This window comes from Felis catus, chromosome C2, assembly GCF_018350175.1.
Source record: "Felis catus isolate Fca126 chromosome C2, F.catus_Fca126_mat1.0, whole genome shotgun sequence".
Taxonomy (NCBI): domain Eukaryota; kingdom Metazoa; phylum Chordata; class Mammalia; order Carnivora; family Felidae; genus Felis; species Felis catus.
In genome coordinates, this window is record NC_058376.1 from 76,763,041 (window position 1) to 76,769,140 (window position 6,100).

The window sequence follows — 6,100 nt, forward strand, 5'->3', positions numbered from 1 at the left end:
GAATGATGTTTTGTTTTGCATCATGTGCTATAAGGAAAGAACCATATATTTGACCCTTGATTTTAAGTCCTCAGTCTGACCAGAATCTAGTCCCCTATTTACTTCTACTCAGACACCTTCCATGCTTTTCAACAGTTATCAAAAGTGCTACTTAAAAACATTAAGCTCCCATATCACAGTGTATCTATGTCTGGAAATTTCTGCTGCCTTGCCTGTCTATTGGTTTAAAGCCCTTCTTGCTGGTGTTCAATGTTAGGTGTGTATGTTTTATTACTATTACTTTCCCCTGGATTCTGCCAGAGATGTCTCTATATCTCATGGTTCTTCTTAATAAAGAAGTGACAAAATCTCAATGTTTTATTTCTATATTAAAAGATAAATAATCACATTTAACAGCTTGGGGATATTACTGAAAACCTATGGAAATAAAATGGTGTATATGGGCGCCTGAGGGGTTCAGTCAGTTGGGCATCTGACTTTGGCTCAGGTCATGATCTCATGGCTCATGGGTTTGAGCCCCACGTTGGGCTCTGTGCTGGCAGCTCAGAGCCTGGAACCTGCTTTAGATTCTGTGTCTCCCTCTCTCTCTGCCCCTCTCCTGCTTGTACTCTGTCTCTCTATCTCTCTCAAAAATAAATAATAAACATTAAAAAATTTTTTAAAAGGTGTACAAAGGAATACTATGAACAATTATATGCCAAAAATTATATTATCTACATGAAATGGACAAATTCCTAGGAAGACACAAACTACCAAAATAAAATCAAGAAGTAGAATAGACCTATACAAATAAGATTGAATTAGTACTTCAATAACTTCCCACAAATAAAAGGCAAAAACCAAATGATTTCACTGTTAAATTCCACAAAACATTTAAAGGAGAATAAATAACAATCCTTACAAACTCTTCAAAAAATAAGAGGAGAGAATCAGTTCATTCTATGATGCCAGTATTATCCTGATACCAAAGCTAGACAATGAAATAACAAGAAAATCCCTTATAAATACAGATGCAAAAGCTTTCAACAAAATACTAGCAAACTGAATCTAGTAACATTTACTAAGGATCATACACCAAATGGGATTTATCCCAGAAATACAAGGTTTATTTAACTTATAAGTCAATCAGTGCAATACATCATGCATAAAGGACAAAATCACATGATCATCTCAATAAATGAGGAAAAAAATTGACAAAATCCAATACCCTTTTATAATAAAAATATTCAACAAGCTAGGAATTGAAGGAATTTCCTTAATCTTGTAAAGGGTATCTGCAAAAAACATCTAGAAATAATATTGTACTTAAGGTAAAAGTTTGAAATCCATCCTCCCTCAGATCAGGAACAAGGTAAGTAGGTCTACTCTCACCATTTCTACTAAACATTGCTCTGGAGGCTATAGCCAGAACGATTGACACAAAAAAGAAATAAAAGAAACCTAGAGTGGACAGGAGAGAATAAAACTATATTTATGGATGACATGATCTTCTATATAGAAAATGCTAAGGAATCTTAAAAAAAACAAAAACAAAAACAAACCAAAGGTTAGAGCTAATAAATGAAGTCAGGAAGGTTTCAAGAAACAAGATCAATGTACAAAAATCAATTGTATTTTCATACCCTGGCAATGAACAATGTGAAAGTTAAATTAAGAAAACAATTCCATTTATTATACCATCAAGAAGAGAAAACATTTAGGAGTAAATTGAACAAAATTAGTGTAAGACGTGTTCCCTGAAAACTACAAGACAGCTTTGAAAGACATGAAAGACCTCAACAGTCAGAGAGACCATATGGAAGACTTAATATTTTAAAAATGGTGAAATTTCTCAAATTGATCCACCAATTCAATGTAATTCTTATCAAAATCCCAATTGCCCTTTTTACAGAAATTGGCAAGCTAATTCTAAAATTTATGTGAAAATGAAAGAGATCCATAAAAAGGACACAGTTGGAAATCTCACACTTCTTCATTTCGAAACTTACTACAAAGCTACATTAAACAAGCTAATATGTGGGGGCACCTGGCTGACTCAGTTGGTTAAAGCATGCAACTCTTGATCTCAGGGTTGTAAGTTTGAGCCCCACGTTGGGTGTAGAGATTATTTAAAAATAAAATCTAACAAAAAAAAAAAGATAGTATGGTGGTGATTTAAGGTTAGAAAAACCGATCAATAGAATAGAATTGAGAGACGATAAATAAAACCACATATCAACAAATGGTGCTGGGACAACTAGGTATCTATATATAAAAGAATAAAGTTGAACCCCTACCTCATACCATATACAAAATTTAAAGCAAAATGGGGTCAAAGGCCTACATTTTAGAGCTAAAACCATAAAACTCTAAAAGAAAACATGGGCATGAGTCTTCATGACTTTGGATTAGGCCACATTTTCTTAAATATACTAAAAATACACACACGTGCACACACACACACACACACACACATACACACAGAAAAAATAAACAAACTGGGCTTTATTCAAATAAAAACTGTGCTTCAAAGGACATTATCAAGAATGTGAAAAAACAATCCACAGAAAGAGGAAATATATTTGCAAATTATATATTGGATAAGGGACTGACATCCACAACATAAAGAACTCTTAATATATAATCTTAAATAATTTATTATAATAAGAATAATAAATTAATAATGGTAATAAGTTAATAACAATATTGTAATAAAAAGACAACCCAATTTTAAAAGTTGCCAAGGTATTTGAATAAACATTTCTACTTTATTCTGAAAAAATAAAGACTTTCTGAACTCTTTTAAATGAAAAAAATATCCATGCACACTCTTGCCAGAAAGCCAGAGCCTCTACTTTTGCCTTCTTTTTGTCTGCTGCTTTTTTCCCACTCATTTAACTTTGTGTTAAAAATTCTACTAAGAGGGGCTCCTGGGTGACATAGTCGGTTAAGCATATGACTATGGCTCAGGTCATGATCTACAGTTCATGGATTCGAGTTCTGTGTCAGTCTCTGTGCTGACAGCTCGGAGCCTGGAGCCTTCTTCAGGTTCTGTGTCTCCCTCACTCTCTGCCCCTCCCTTGCTTGAGCTCTGTCTCTCTCTGTTTCTCAAAAATAAATAAAAGTTAAAAAAAAAAGAAACCATTAAAAAAATTCTAAGAAATCACAGGGTCAGAGGGAAGTCCAAATAAAATTGCTTAAATTTTTTATTTACTGGAAAAAAAGCCCAATTGTTTAATAGAGTCAGAAAGTAATTATTCAAATGTGTTTGAGTCACCATATGGACCTTGATTATCTGTGCTTTTCCTGTCACTCATTATGAGAAATAGTTAAGATGTAAATGATTCTTAGAGTTATCTATAAATTATAATATAATTCGACAATGTCGTCACTGACAGAACTGAAATGTTATTTAGAAGCTATAACTGAAATACAGACTAATTGATCAAAATAAAATTGCTCTTGAAAATTTGAAGCAAAATGCTGTAAGTGTCCCTTAAAATTGGGATCTCTCTTATTGGAACAACCGATCATTTTACATTTCTGTTTTCCTAATTGAGGACAAGAGACAATGTGGGTTAAGAGTGGGGCTCTGCAGTGGATTTAGGTTTCCTTTTGGCTCCATAACTTTTCCTTTGTTGTAAAAGGTGAAAAATCAAAACAACTTTATAATTTTTGAGGGACTGATATAGGAATTAAATAAGATACTATATGTGAAACGTTTAGAATAGGGCCTGTCATGGGGTGATTACTCACTAAGTGGCAACAATAACCTTGTTATGTATTATTGTTGTGTATATACTAACAGCTCCAGAAACAAATAATCTAACTTCATTTATTTGTTTAATACAATCACTAGTGAAAATTTGTTTTTATTTGAACAATTAGATTATACACTATATATATATATATATACATATATATATATATATATATATATACCCACACACATATATATAATCACGAAAAGAATTTAGTAAAATATTTTGGTCTTTGGGAGCTTTTTCCCCAAAGTAGATGGAAGGGTCATGGATAAGGCACTTATTTTTCATCACTTTGCCAACATCAGCTAAAATATGATAGAAGATTCAGGAGATTGCCTCGGATTTCCCGAAACAAATGTTTGTAGAACAAAAGTAATGCACAACATTTTGTTTAGATATGAGTCATCAGTACCCAACCTTATCAGAGAAGGCAGTTAATTTGCCTCTTTTAAGTAGGCAAACCCCATAGGAATTGGGGTTCCTTGACCTGCTGTTTAACATCAAAATTTTTAAAAATCCAAAAATTTTATTTACATTTAAAAACATTTTTTTAAATTAAGGAACCATGAACTGAACATGTCTTTAATATTGACTCATATTTAACTTGCCATTTCATTTGTTATTTATTGTCGGGTCTTCATTTTGGATTATGAAATTTATTATCAATATATTATATAGGAATGATCAGGTTTATTATCAGTATATTGTATATTTTTTACTCTTTTCTTTTCTTAAAAAAATATTTATTTATTTATTTTTGAAGAGAGAGAGAGAGAGAGAGAGAGAGAGAGAGAGAGGCAGGGAGAGAAGGAAACAGAGAATCCCAAGCAGGCTCCACACTGTCAGCACAGAGCTTGATGGGCTTGAACCCACGAACCATGAGATCATGACCTGAACTGAAACCAAGAGTCGGATGCTTAACTGACTGAGCCTCGCAGGTGCCTCTTTATTCTTTTCTGTAATAATTTCTTGCAATTATACTATTTTTCATCATGTTGTATATTTTTTTGTCCATTAAGTAATACTGATTTTACGTTTTCTATACTGATGTACTTTTTTTTTAAATTAGAGCTTAAAAAGCTAATCCAAATAACCTAGTAAATAAATAATGGTAAATGGCATCAAGGTATATTTGAATGACAGGTTTTGAAACACTGTGGTATGAAAAACTTTAAGGATCAAGTTTCAAAGACATTGTTCTTGAATTTTTAGGCTAAAGAGAGAACAGAAACTTAAGGAGCTGCAAGTATTGTATTCTGTCAGTTAGCTTTATACCTAGATATAAAGTTTAAAAGCATTATCCAATTTTGCCTTTAAATTTCCATATATTTCAGTTGCTCTTTACTCACGAATGAAATATGTTTTCACTTATTTTTCCTTTGAATCACTCCAATATTTGCAAATCAGGACAGAAACATCTATGACCATAACTGCTCTCAAAGTAGTCACAATTTAATAGTGGAGGCAGACACAAAACACGTAACTGTAATGAAATGAAGAATGGATTTGGAGTGATGATAGATATCTAAGCAGTCTTATGAAAGTCCAAAGGAGGTAAAAACAAAACAAAACAAAACAAAACAAAACAAAACAAACAAAACAAATAAAAAACCAAAATCTATGTCTGAAAGCAAAAGAGAGAGACAGACCCAAAAGACTGAATAGAGCTGGTGGCATTTGATCGGATACTTAAGGAATGAACAGGTAAAATGGCAGTGGAATGAAGGAGTCCAGGTAGATAGAAATTTGTCAGCAAACTCTGAAGTGAGGAAGTGCCAGGTGTGTTCAGGGATTGAAAACTTACTGTGACTAGTGCCCAGACATATAGTGGAAATGAGCCTGTGAAAGAAAAACAAGGCTGAATATCAAACTAAGTAGTTGAGACTTTATTTAGGGAATTTATTAAGGCAATGGGTTAGTGAAAAGATGGGCCATTGCCCTTCTTTCACATCATCTCATGCTGCCATTTGTGCACAGGGAACGGAGTCAGTTTTAGAGCTAATGCATCTAGAGTTCTCCTGACAGAAGTAAGTGTCAAGGCCAGAGGTCATTAGCACATCTTTGGAGCCATAAAACTGGAATTGTGGATGTACTGAAAGACTTCGACTTAAAAAGAAAACCATTACAATTAAAGCAAGTATTAAAGAGTGTAATTGACGGGACATTTGCCAACTTTGAATTAATTAGATTTAGCTTTAATCTTTAGAAGTGCTGGTTGCAGCAAAATGAAACCATCCTTCTTTAGTGCAGTAAGACATTAATGTTCCCATTATGATTCATTTCCAATTTGAGCTCTTCCTAACTCAAATCTATTTGGTTGGTTAAAAATGAAGTGATGGTTGCAAATAACATGGGCT